We start from the raw sequence: 14,587 nt of genomic DNA on the forward strand, positions 1-14,587 counted from the left end.
GCGCTAAAACATTTTTGTTGTTGAAATCTGCAAATTATACAGCAGATGGTGGATTATTTTGCAGGGTATGCCCAGACGTGCTTTGCTAACTTTGCCACTGAATTCAAGCTAGCCTGGCTGATGAGCGGTAATACCCCGAAACCGGTCCCAGGATGCTTGTTTCGAGTCCTGAGAAGAGCTGGCTTGGCAGGTCGGGCTGGACTGTTCCCATGAGGCACAGGGTCAAGACTGATTTGCATATAGTTTTGTCTGAACTGTGGTCGCGAAGTGAGCTAAAGAACAATGATGGATTCAACCCAGATCTGTGAGAGGGGGGGGGGGAAGGGGGGAAGGGAGTGTCTGAAAAGTTTCAGCACTCAGTCCATCATCTCCTTGTGTTTGCAAATGCATGGCACCCATAGGTTTGCAGAAAGCACGACGTATGCAGAATCGCATAATTCCACTGGCACTGCTTCTACGTGTGCACAACCATGAGAAAACTGTACACAGGAGTGTGGGGTGGGTGTCCTACATATTGTTTCCCAGTAGGTTGGAGGGCCACACCTAGAATATGTGGTAGAAAACATGCGGCTGTGTTATTTATCCTGTCAGACCTGTGCCAAAATACTATGGAATCTTCTTTAGGCAAGGCGAGTGTTAATATGAACCTGCCTGCCCCACTAATCTGTCACTAGGAAGAAGTGCGTGGGCACAGTGACAGATTTAATAGTGATATTTTCATTTCTCCGGGCTTTGTTGTATTTCTCTGAAAGGGGCTCCAATGAAAGGGCGGGATTTATGTTTTACGAGGGGCGTTTTACACGACAAATTGCAAAACCGTGCGAACGCGAGTATGTGGAGACGACGCCCTCCGTTTTCTGCTGCTTGGTGTCCATGAGGTGACAAGTGACCCTCGGTATGCGAGTTGATGGCGAGGAAGAGCTGCGGTTTATGCTGAAGGGACGAGGAGACATCGGATGCTCTCTTCACGCTGCTAGGCTGGCTACCCGACCCTTGCAGCATTCTTTCCTCTATTCCTAATAAGGAAGGTTTGCACAGTTCCAGTCCAGCTGAGACTTTCCGAGAGCCCGGCGTAAAAAAATGTGTTCTGTGTTTTCGACAAGCCCCTTCTTAACCGCTTCATGTACTTCTGAAAAAATTCACAGCCCCAGCTTCAGGTCGAAGAAGACGGATAGTTGAATTTCCTTCCGCGTCTGGCTTTGCACTGCTCCTCGGAAGGGACGGAGCTGGTTCTAAGAAAGCACAAGGGTTTTCATTCTCGGATTCGGTCAGCGGGGGTCTCTGGCCGTACAGGGAACCTCCGCAGCCCCTGCCTGGCTGCATCTCCCGCACCTGATGCGCCGCCCCGGGACGGCGGCGCTGGGCAGCCTTTCAAAGCGTCACCACAGCCCGTTCGGCGGAGCTAGGAGGGACGCCGCAGGCAGAGACACGTTAATGGGTGAGCGGGCACAACCGTGTGTGTGTTCCTCAGGCTTTTGTGGCTGAAAAGATGGTGCTGTTTGCCAGTACGCGACTTTTCTTGACCCCCTCCCCTTCCAGAAGTTGCTGCATGCATGGGGCTGCGTTTGGAGCGGAACAGAGGCACACGCGCGGCGTTACAACGCCTCCGAGCAGCGCATAGACGCGCTTTGCTGCTGTTTGGAGAGTCCCAGCATGCTTGAATTGAAGTGTGGGTCTGGCACCAGCAGCTCCTCTGTAATGAGCAGCCATGGCGGGAAATAATTAAAGGCGGCGGATAATTAGGCCGCTTCTGGTCAGAACGTTTTAATTAGAGGGAGTCTGCAGCGCGGTGTCTCCGACTCCGTGGACTGTCTCGCAGCTCGTCGCAGTTGTGAAGTAGAGAGATGTGGCCAGGAACCAGATGTGTGCGTGCATGCTTCCAGCCTGAATCTTTGCCTCATCATGCGGGCAGGCTGCTCTCGCCTCTCCCGGCGGGGCTGAGCTGCTCTAGTCAAAATGTAGTCTGAGCTGGGCGTCTGTCTCACTCTGTCCTCCAGTTGATGTAACTCTAGCGATTGTTTCTGTTTTTCATAACAGGAGTGCTCGTGCTGTTTTTACTCCCTTCCTCAAAAACCCTACTGAGACGCGTATAACAGAGTTTCTCCAGGGAAAGAGCACAGTGTTGTTTTAGCTGGCAGGCCCCAAGAAGCAGTAGTTCATTGGCACTGCTGACTCTATTTCTAACAAGTTTAAAAGGAGAGCTTTTGCTGATAAATCGCTTACTGAGATTTAAAAAAAAAAAGCATTTCCTATATTGGCATAATGTCCCTGGCATCAGGTTTAGACAATAATTAATCATGTTAATTTGCTCTCATTGAAGCCAACCAATCCCTGTAGAAGTTTTAAATGAGCCGTAATAAATAGCTATTTCTGGACTTGGTTGTTGCAGCATAAATCTTTGGTCATCTACGTTACTCCTTGAGCGTTCCTTCCAATGACGCTGGAATCCGTATAACCCACTTGTGACCGGCCCACTGTTGACTAGGGGACAATCCAGGTGGCCAAACACTAGCTGTTATTGCATGCTGATTAATGAAGTGAAAGGGGTCTCCAGTTGGAGGACAGAACACAATGAACCAGTTTACATTAAATCTTTAATTTGTATTGCATGGGTGTAATTAAACTAAGTAATAGACCCCCAAGAGGATACGATGAGCCTGGTGTATCGAAGGGGTTTTGTTGTTCCGTCTCATGAGTACACAAGGTCCTATGTCCTCCACACACTGTCCCTGTATGTACAGTCCAGGAATGTGGTGCTACATAAACATGACCTGAAATCACACTGATTGTTGACCTTTTTTGATAATTAGAAGGCGTAAATTCCCAGTGTTTTCATTCTCAGAGGTTCGCATCACTGCACTTACTAGTTATGTTAGTGACAGACTGATTTGTGATATCAGGTATGAAGCGGTATCTCGGTGTTCCTCCTAGGGTATGTATCAACTTGATCTCCGATGAGCAACAACAATCGGAATCACTTGCACTGCTGGCACAGTTTACAAAAGGGCATTCATAGGCTTGGCTCTAACAGGCTCTCCGCCTTCATGGTAGAAGTGCATTGTTTGCTTAATGTGTATTGTGTAAGGGAGGAAAAAAGCCAGCAACGTTGTGGCATGCGGTGATTCATACAGTGTGTTTCGCAGAATAAGCATTTTACTGCATGGCTTGAAATTGTGCAGAAAAGGGAGATTATGCAAGCATTGTGTGCAATGAGGACTGTTTATTTTCCCAGATTTTATTATTGGTGGGCTGATCATGGTTGATCAAATAAGCTGTTTGTTCAGGGGAGGATCACAGATTCTTCCAGTGTGTGTGGCAGTGGGGAAGAAGGTAAGAGTCAACTCAGGAGGTCTTGTGTTAAACTTGTAAGCCTTTATTATCCGAAAAAGCTCTATTTCTTTGGTTGGTAGATCATAATCACAACTTGCTAAATATCCTCATCAGGGTTGGGAGCTGAGTGAGAACACCACCTGTGCCATACAAACGGTGGTAATTCAAGACAAATCTGTAATGATCTTGATTAAATGTGTTGTAAGATACAGGGGGCCTGGGTTTCTAGGCTCTCATTCCAGAAAATGTACAGCTGCCTTGAAACTGACTTGGATCGCAATCTTCTCCTGTTGGGTGATGGATGCTAAGTGGAAACTCTTCTTTTTTTAATCGGCTCTCAACCCTTGTAAGTTCTGTAGCGTTTGTGGCCATGGCCCACTCACTTTAGCCGATACAGTAGAACTCCTGACAATAGAGATGTCATTTATGAGCTACTCAAGTGTTGCCATGCCCATGGACATTTTAGGAAAGATCATAGTACTCAGGTCATCTAAACGTTATAGCTTAGGACCCTAGTTACTATTGGTAAAATATTTTTGTAATGTTATTTTCTAGGATGATCTATGGTCTTTTCTGAAGCTTAATAACACAAAAAAGAAAATATTTTTTTTTGTCTGCACAAACCTGTAATTAAAAAAGGCTCAAAAGTATTTGTCAATTTCATGGTTGATGTTATTTACTTAATGTTAGGTAAGCAAAACTGGGTTGCTGAAACGTTCCTTAGTGAAGGAATTGTGTGTATCTGGCGTGACCGAGGGTGTAGATGTGACACCTTTGGGCATCCATTTTGTTGGATGTATTTGCCTCACACACCCATATGGGTGTCATGCTTCATCATCGGCGTTTGCTCCTCGTCGGGGAGGCGGTGCAACCCCCGACGGGCTCACCTCTATGAGGGGCTCTTTAGCGGAGATCTTTTAAATCCAACAGCCTTATGGTGAAGTGCGGGTGTGTGGGTAATGAAGCAAGTAGCCTAGGGGGTGATTAAAATGTAGAGGGGGGTACCGGAAACAACTTTATTCTGGGGGTCTCCCGCTACAATTAAAAGCGTGAATCTAACTCGCTAGGTGCCAACCAATTAGGTCTATTGGCCCTAGATGAGATTAGGAGAGGAATTGGTCAACATGTTTCTTGCGTAGGGCTATTACCCGCGATTCATCAGGACCTATCAGGTGTAGAAAATAAAGAAATACATTTATTAAACAACATGCTACTGTCATGTGTATACAACCAATTGTGTGGGAGTTGGTTACCTCTGTTGTATTTTCCTATGCCTAAAGGTCAGGGAAGATATGCCACATGGGCGTTCGGCGGGTTACTATACAACAATTCGTAAGGGAGGGTCGGAGGGAGGTGTTTAATGACAAAACAGGCTAATACCCCCTGTGTGAACTATTTATATAACAACAAAGCCTGTAAGTCAATTGGTGCTGAGGTATAATGGTTGACACTGGTGATTTTGCATAAGAGTGAATAGGAAGAACGACTATCAACAGTGGCTGATTAAGTCCTATCAGCCCACCAGATGGCGGAGCCTCATCATGTAGGACTCCAGTACCAAGGTAGGAGTGCAGTCGCCCAGTTGTAATTTGACGACGCAACCCCAAACCATGGTATGGTCACCACAGTTGTTAGACCAAAGAGTGAGGCTGATATGTGCAGTGCAAAAAATAAATGAAGTGAAGTGTGTTAAAATGGCTATCGAGGCAAACAAAGACCTTTATTCGCGTTTGCCTGGACGTCAGATAAAAATAGTGAATTAACAGTGTGAAAGAATCACTGTTTAGCTTGCTTAGTAGAAGACGAAGTAAGATATATAAAGGGCCAACATGTTTCTGCCTTAACGTGAAGGGTCACTGGCATTCGTCAGGGCCTATGTCAAAAACTGCTACTGCAAGGGCACTATGATATGTGCAAAACTTTATAAGAAATTAGATTACAGAACCATCCTACCACATCTTCTCAGTATTTGTTCTGGTGATGCGGTAGGTCTTTCCTATATAGGAAAAAAAGAAAAAACAGAAAAGAGAAGAACAATGTAGACATTGCATATAATTCTTGCTCAAAATTCAATCTGCATCAACCATTCACAAGTGGATGATATAACTGTGCAAAACCAGTGAAAACTCAAGATACCCTCAGACTGGGCCATCACTAATTAATGATAGTCAAATGTGAAATGCATTGCATTATGTCACTCAAGGGTTAACGAGATGTACAAAATAAAAGTGTTGTCACTTACCCAGCTGTGTGTGGGAAGTGAACCTCACCTCACCCGGCAACTGCTCGGACGGATAAGGCACCGCTCTAAACACATGAAGACAAACTCTGTAAAAGGTGCTCGTCTAGAGGACACGGCCTCTGTGTATTATTAAAAACCCACATACTTTCTCACCTGTCTATCACATGTATCCCACCGGTGTCTAAGGTGGCCACATCTAGTGACTATGACATACTACCCCTTTCAGTGTACTTATTAGGAGTACTAAGGCAACTACTGTGCCAAGTAATGATGGTAATTAATGATGGTTAGAACTAGTAGATAAGTAGTCACATGTTATTTAACAACAAAAATCTAGACAGCAGAATAATGGTATTGTTTACTGCTGTTCAAAACTAGTGGAAGGCACTCACTACATTTTTATCTGTTCAATAGGGTAAACCAAGGTAAAAGAATCTACCCTCAACTCATTGACCCCTTAAGTCTCTATAACCCAGGTCACTCCTTACCTGTCCGTCGGTACCTTGAGGCTCAATGACGAGCCGAAGGGGAGGCACCGATCGGACGGTCTGGCGTCTATTTATAGCGCCACTGAATCACTAATAGGGCTCAGCTGGGTTTCTTAGTCGAAGCGTTTGATTGCGCGAAACGGAGCTGCTGCACCCTCGCGCATGCGCTCAACTCGTCTCTAAACTCGCGCGCATGCCTGAAAACAGGGACGCGTGGTAGCGCATCGCGCGCATGTCTATTTTTACTGCGCTTGCATTGAGTGGCGAGACACTGCTGTCTTGCGCTTGCGCGTTGTGACATTGATACAGCACTGTATATTACGAAATGATACACAGTGATGGCGCGGTTGAAATGCTGGTAGCTCCGCGATCTGGTCGCTTAATCACAGGGCAGGAGCCATGTATGAACTAATAAATCCACGACCTGTTTATAAATAACCGGGCAATAGCCAAGTTAAAACAAGCATAGTTAGGAGTACTCTTTTTCTAATGACCCAATAGTTAGTACCTGAACCTAGGGGGCGTAATTGGACCCTGTACTGCAAAGTCGGCAGTGACTCAATATAGGGCTGAGATGTAAAGAAAGTCCTGGAACATCTACCATGGAGACCTATACCCCATCTATAGACGTTAAGTCATAGTTGGTGTAGGTCAGTCAATGATCTGCTGTAAGGTCAAAGGTGAGACCATGATAAGTTGTCTGCTGTAAAGTCAGGGGTAAAACCATGGACTATCTAAAACTTAGGAACCTGAAGATAGTTAGCAAAGAGCCTGGTAAGGTCAGTGCCACCAAAATGTAGCAGTCTCCAGCTCGTTACATAACTCGTAGTGACAACGAAGAGCACCAGATGGCAAGTGGACCATTTAGATGGATACCCATGGAATATTGTCATTCAATCCATCGACATCGGAATGTAATCTATAAATCCACCGTTGCTCTTTAACAAAGAGGAAATGGGAGACATTGGTGATGTGTGGAGGGATGTATGGCTGTTCCAGCACTATCCAAAACAAATCCTCAGGTTTATGTTTTGCTTCAAGGAAGTGATTGGTTAGGCCTGTAGATTGCTTCCTGCACCGGATTGTGCTTTTATGTTCACTGATACGAGCCTTGATCATCCGCGTTGTATGGCCCACGTACTGTTTTTTGCAAGGGCAGGTGATCAAGTAAATTAGTTTCTCTGAATTACAGTTCGTATGTTTTGTCAGTTTCCAGGGTCTATTGGTGCCAATGTCTACTGTTAGGGTTTTGCGTGTCTGTGGGCACGCAGCACAATTCCCACACGGGTAATGACCTTGAACTGGATTGCTGTTCCAGAGAGTATTAGTAATTTGTCTCGTATCGGTGCGAGGTCTAGTGTGCACCAGATTATCCCGAATGGAGGGTCCTCTTTTGAATGCAAACAAAGGGCGAGGTATTGTGCCTGCTGCTGTATTGAGAATTTTCCAATGCTTAAGTATAGTTTTCTTTACTTGATTGGAAGATGTAGTGAAGGTTTGAACCATCGTCATCTGGTCTCTTGTGGTCTCTGGCCTCTTGTGTTCCAGAAGTGCCTCTCGATTGTTATTAAAGGCTCTCTTCCGCGCTTGACTTATTAGGTGACTAGGATAATGCCGATCTTTCAGGTTGTGAGCTAGTGCTTTGGCATGTTGTTCGTATAGTTTGTTGGACGAACAATTCCTCCTCACCCTGAGAAATTGGCCAACAGGTAAATTCTCACGAAGGGATTGAGGGTGAAAACTCTGGTATGACAAAAGAGAGTTGCGTGCCATTGGTTTCTTAAAGAGCTCACTCTGTAAACCTCCTTCTGCCGGAAAGATCTGGAGATCCAGGTACGCCAATTTCTCTTTGCTGCTCTCCATGGTGAACTTAAGGAACTGATTCCTAGAGTTTAACCAGGTGTGAAAGGATGAAACCTCCGTTGACGTCCCTCTCCAAATTACCAGAATGTCGTCGATGTAACGTTTCCACAGTACCACCTGATGGATAAAGGGGTTACTGTGGTTCAATACGTGATCCTGTTCAAACTGGTGCATGTATAGGTTTGCCAAGCTTGGCGCAAAGACACTACCCATTGAGGTCCCTGAGACCTGGAGGTAGAGATCGTTTTTATATTGAAATTTTTTTTTTCCATCATTGCGATCCTCGCACACTCCATAATGAAAGCGACGGGTGTAATGGTGTCCATTTGCTTAGATTCTAGGAGGCTCCTGATGCAATCCAAAGTTTCTTGTTGAGGGATTGACGTATACAACGATTCAACGTCGAAACTCACCAAGAGGTCTGTCTCAACGTCGAATTCCACATTGGCCAGAAGTCTCAACACATCACACTGGTGATGTGTTGAGACTTCTGGCCAATGTGGAATTCGACGTTGAGACAGACCTCTTGGTGAGTTTCGACGTTGAATCGTTGTATACGTCAATCCCTCAACAAGAAACTTTGGATTGCATCAGGAGCCTCCTAGAATCTAAGCAAATGGACACCATTACACCCGTCGCTTTCATTATGGAGTGTGCGAGGATCGCAATGATGGAAATTTTTTTTCAATATAAAAACGATCTCTACCTCCAGGTCTCAGGGACCTCAATGGGTAGTGTCTTTGCGCCAAGCTTGGCAAACCTATACATGCACCAGTTTGAACAGGATCACGTATTGAACCACAGTAACCCCTTTATCCATCAGGTGGTACTGTGGAAACGTTACATCGACGACATTCTGGTAATTTGGAGAGGGACGTCAACGGAGGTTTCATCCTTTCACACCTGGTTAAACTCTAGGAATCAGTTCCTTAAGTTCACCATGGAGAGCAGCAAAGAGAAATTGGCGTACCTGGATCTCCAGATCTTTCCGGCAGAAGGAGGTTTACAGAGTGAGCTCTTTAAGAAACCAATGGCACGCAACTCTCTTTTGTCATACCAGAGTTTTCACCCTCAATCCCTTCGTGAGAATTTACCTGTTGGCCAATTTCTCAGGGTGAGGAGGAATTGTTCGTCCAACAAACTATACGAACAACATGCCAAAGCACTAGCTCACAACCTGAAAGATCGGCATTATCCTAGTCACCTAATAAGTCAAGCGCGGAAGAGAGCCTTTAATAACAATCGAGAGGCACTTCTGGAACACAAGAGGCCAGAGACCACAAGAGACCAGATGATGATGGTTCAAACCTTCACTACATCTTCCAATCAAGTAAAGAAAACTATACTTAAGCATTGGAAAATTCTCAATACAGCAGCAGGCACAATACCTCGCCCTTTGTTTGCATTCAAAAGAGGACCCTCCATTCGGGATAATCTGGTGCACACTAGACCTCGCACCGATACGAGACAAATTACTAATACTCTCTGGAACAGCAATCCAGTTCAAGGTCATTACCCGTGTGGGAATTGTGCTGCGTGCCCACAGACACGCAAAACCCTAACAGTAGACATTGGCACCAATAGACCCTGGAAACTGACAAAACATACGAACTGTAATTCAGAGAAACTAATTTACTTGATCACCTGCCCTTGCAAAAAACAGTACGTGGGCCATACAACGCGGATGATCAAGGCTCGTATCAGTGAACATAAAAGCACAATCCGGTGCAGGAAGCAATCTACAGGCCTAACCAATCACTTCCTTGAAGCAAAACATAAACCTGAGGATTTGTTTTGGATAGTGCTGGAACAGCCATACATCCCTCCACACATCACCAATGTCTCCCATTTCCTCTTTGTTAAAGAGCAACGGTGGATTTATAGATTACATTCCGATGTCGATGGATTGAATGACAATATTCCATGGGTATCCATCTAAATGGTCCACTTGCCATCTGGTGCTCTTCGTTGTCACTACGAGTTATGTAACGAGCTGGAGACTGCTACATTTTGGTGGCACTGACCTTACCAGGCTCTTTGCTAACTATCTTCAGGTTCCTAAGTTTTAGATAGTCCATGGTTTTACCCCTGACTTTACAGCAGACAACTTATCATGGTCTCACCTTTGACCTTACAGCAGATCATTGACTGACCTACACCAACTATGACTTAACGTCTATAGATGGGGTATAGGTCTCCATGGTAGATGTTCCAGGACTTTCTTTACATCTCAGCCCTATATTGAGTCACTGCCGACTTTGCAGTACAGGGTCCAATTACGCCCCCTAGGTTCAGGTACTAACTATTGGGTCATTAGAAAAAGAGTACTCCTAACTATGCTTGTTTTAACTTGGCTATTGCCCGGTTATTTATAAACAGGTCGTGGATTTATTAGTTCATACATGGCTCCTGCCCTGTGATTAAGCGACCAGATCGCGGAGCTACCAGCATTTCAACCGCGCCATCACTGTGTATCATTTCGTAATATACAGTGCTGTATCAATGTCACAACGCGCAAGCGCAAGACAGCAGTGTCTCGCCACTCAATGCAAGCGCAGTAAAAATAGACATGCGCGCGATGCGCTACCACGCGTCCCTGTTTTCAGGCATGCGCGCGAGTTTAGAGACGAGTTGAGCGCATGCGCGAGGGTGCAGCAGCTCCGTTTCGCGCAATCAAACGCTTCGACTAAGAAACCCAGCTGAGCCCTATTAGTGATTCAGTGGCGCTATAAATAGACGCCAGACCGTCCGATCGGTGCCTCCCCTTCGGCTCGTCATTGAGCCTCAAGGTACCGACGGACAGATAAGGAGTGACCTGGGTTATAGAGACTTAAGGGGTCAATGAGTTGAGGGTGGATTCTTTTACCTTGGTTTACCCTATTGAACAGATAAAAATGTAGTGAGTGCCTTCCACTAGTTTTGAACAGCAGTAAACAATACCATTATTCTGCTGTCTAGATTTTTGTTGTTAAATAACATGTGACTACTTATCTACTAGTTCTAACCATCATTAATTACCATCATTACTTGGCACAGTAGTTGCCTTAGTACTCCTAATAAGTACACTGAAAGGGGTAGTATGTCATAGTCACTAGATGTGGCCACCTTAGACACCGGTGGGATACATGTGATAGACAGGTGAGAAAGTATGTGGGTTTTTAATAATACACAGAGGCCGTGTCCTCTAGACGAGCACCTTTTACAGAGTTTGTCTTCATGTGTTTAGAGCGGTGCCTTATCCGTCCGAGCAGTTGCCGGGTGAGGTGAGGTTCACTTCCCACACACAGCTGGGTAAGTGACAACACTTTTATTTTGTACATCTCGTTAACCCTTGAGTGACATAATGCAATGCATTTCACATTTGACTATCATTAATTAGTGATGGCCCAGTCTGAGGGTATCTTGAGTTTTCACTGGTTTTGCACAGTTATATCATCCACTTGTGAATGGTTGATGCAGATTGAATTTTGAGCAAGAATTATATGCAATGTCTACATTGTTCTTCTCTTTTCTGTTTTTTCTTTTTTTCCTATATAGGAAAGACCTACCGCATCACCAGAACAAATACTGAGAAGATGTGGTAGGATGGTTCTGTAATCTAATTTCTTATAAAGTTTTGCACATATCATAGTGCCCTTGCAGTAGCAGTTTTTGACATAGGCCCTGACGAATGCCAGTGACCCTTCACGTTAAGGCAGAAACATGTTGGCCCTTTATATATCTTACTTCGTCTTCTACTAAGCAAGCTAAACAGTGATTCTTTCACACTGTTAATTCACTATTTTTATCTGACGTCCAGGCAAACGCGAATAAAGGTCTTTGTTTGCCTCGATAGCCATTTTAACACACTTCACTTCATTTATTTTTTGCACTGCACATATCAGCCTCACTCTTTGGTCTAACAACTGTGGTGACCATACCATGGTTTGGGGTTGCGTCGTCAAATTACAACTGGGCGACTGCACTCCTACCTTGGTACTGGAGTCCTACATGATGAGGCTCCGCCATCTGGTGGGCTGATAGGACTTAATCAGCCACTGTTGATAGTCGTTCTTCCTATTCACTCTTATGCAAAATCACCAGTGTCAACCATTATACCTCAGCACCAATTGACTTACAGGCTTTGTCGTTCGGCGGGTTAGGCACAACGGGGTAGAACCTTCAGGTATGGCTCATGCTTCCCGTGTCCTTGCTGGTGCACCTACCCTGCGCCGCGGAGCTCGGATATATTATTATATTTACTTAATGTTGGCACTTTCTTTTGTCAAGTACTAGTTAATATCTTAAGCTTGAACATTTCGTTGAAGAAGTATATAGTGTTGAAAGATTTTCTGTAATATTATATGCCCTGTAGGATTATAACGCATTGTATGTTGTGATGGTTCACAGTGATTTGATAATGGTAATAAATTCACGACTACATAATCTAAACAAATAATATCTTTTGTTAGGAGATGGGGGGAGAAGAAAAAAGACACTCAAACAGGAATGGAAAAGTAGAACTATTTCTCATTGTCCTCTTCACTCTGATAAAAAAAAAGGAAAATGCATTTTTGGGGGAAATGTTCACCAAAAGTGAAACAAAGAATTACTAAGCAGAACTACGTATGTGATGAATGGCCCAAGAAAAATGTATGTGACCCAAAACTTGTTAGGGAACTAATCAGAGTTATGTATTTGTGTTACTGAAGTCTGTTCAGATATTTACAGTAGTTATATGCAAGCATGGCCTAGTAAGGGAATGGAGTAGCCATGTTTCTCTAGAGCTCCTCCAAGTCCCTCAAAAAGTGGGTGAGCTCTACCTCGCTTAGACAATAAACGGGCAGAATTGATTGAGTCTCATGTGGAGAGCCAGAGTATATGTTGCAACGGTGAGCCTTACAACCAGGGTCAGCAATAAAGAAAATAGGTGCACACATTGCGATGCACAAAGGGTGGCTGGCTAGTAGACATCATGGAAGGTCATGGTCGTGCAACAGCAAGGGGACCATGTGTCGTGACAGGGAGGGCCCTATCTAAAAAGTGGCATGCCTAGCTCTCACACAATATTTGGACCATCCAGTGCCCCTAAGACAGTCAAATAGCAGAGGCAGCGGCAGCACAAGAATTAAATTGATCATGATTACTAATCAGGGTCTCACATATCCTATTCTTAAATCAAACTACGTTTTAATATGTTATGCACTGAGATTGAGCTCATTGCTCCATGAGCTCTTGCCATCATAGTCTATTGTCTTGACCTTTTCAATCACTAAGACTGTCTTCAACAATAGGAGATATAACAACGAAACCTAGGCGTCTAAAAATGAGAAGATCTCTTACTAGAACCCAAATGTCGCAAGCAGTGACTTGTTTGGGTTTAGGAGAACAACGTCCAAGTAATTCAAAAGTAGGACAGCTAATTACACAGGACCATCAGTGATTGTGAATCGAACCATCCACTGGTATGTAGGATTCCCATCAACATCTTGCAATGATCAATATTATCATTTGGTCTTCCTTCCAGGGTCGTATGTCTCTAGATCATTGAGATCAAATTGCGTACCCTCTGCCAGAGTCAAGTTCTGACCCAACAATCACTTCAAGACCATTTGAACATTGTATGATGGGATCAGGTGCAGTGCAAAAAACAAAAATAATAGTGAATAGAAGTGGTGAATTAAAAAGGATAGGGGAGCAGGAAAGAATTTTATTAAGCCCTGTCCACTTCCTAATAAAACAAAGAACAGTGCAATAAATCTAACAGTTTAAACAAATGACTGCATGGTGACCAACATGTTTCAGCCTTACGGGAAAGGTGCCCCAGGCTTTCTTCAGGGCCTCTGTTCTAAATAGTAATGCTACTGCAAGTGAGAAATGAAACAAATGTGAAAAAGGATATAGTTAACCAGAAAACTGTTTCTTTTCCTCCATGTCACTTTATATCTGTAATAACAAAAGACACAGAAACAAATGATATACTGTGTTAACACTGTCCCACTCAACTTGCAACTGTCTAGAGAATATTAAAAAACTTTATTGCTCACCTAGAATGACCGGGGACCAGACCTCACCTCTCCTGGACCATACTCAGGAATTGAGGCCACGCTCTGTAGAGGTAAAAACCAAGAACTAGATATAGTGGTGAGCTGCATTATGTTCAGACTCCTCCCCAAGGCAGGAAAGTGGGAGAACGAGTTAAGTTGTAAATTCTCAGGGAAGGTGTATACACTTTTCAAAGTCAGGTGAATAAGGGAAAGGGTAAAGTGACCGAAAGAATCCCATACTGGTAATACACACCAGTGAAATTGCATGAAATTAGATCAGTACAATGCCAAAGAGGTTATGGGGAGAAGGGCCCCTTGACCTACCTAATATGGCAATGCCCTATCCCGAATAGATACTGGCTGAAGGCGCTGAACACGATTTGATACAATCTTTGGATCCTCCGTCTTGAGATTCAAAAAAATGCACAATCGTCCGGTGCCCAAACCCACAAACTTCGCTTCTGAAATTTGATTGAGGGAAGCAGATAGTAATGCCCCTCTTTTGCTTGTCTCGCTGCACAATTACATTATTGGACAAGGAGGTTCTAGAAATAAAGGTTTTATAGGGTTTGGGAAGTGTTTGGTATGTAAGATCTCACCATGTCTATAGGGAGAAGCCCAGAGAAATACAACACTAA

At 44.2% G+C, this 14,587-nt stretch overlaps 1 protein-coding gene across 1 annotated transcript in view; it reads left to right on the top strand.

Moving 5' to 3' along the window:
* The first annotated feature begins 1,140 nt into the window (after positions 1 to 1,140).
* Positions 1,141 to 14,587, top strand: part of ARHGAP6 (Rho GTPase activating protein 6) — a 790,107-nt gene continuing 776,660 nt past the window's right edge. The window contains exon 1 of the mRNA XM_078657678.1: positions 1,141 to 1,438. The gene's annotated coding sequence lies outside the window, so the exon portion shown is untranslated. The remainder of the gene's footprint in view (positions 1,439 to 14,587) is intronic.

The sequence above is a fragment of the Lissotriton helveticus genome, chromosome 8 (genome assembly GCF_964261635.1).
Source record: "Lissotriton helveticus chromosome 8, aLisHel1.1, whole genome shotgun sequence".
NCBI classification, from domain to species: Eukaryota; Metazoa; Chordata; class Amphibia; order Caudata; family Salamandridae; genus Lissotriton; species Lissotriton helveticus.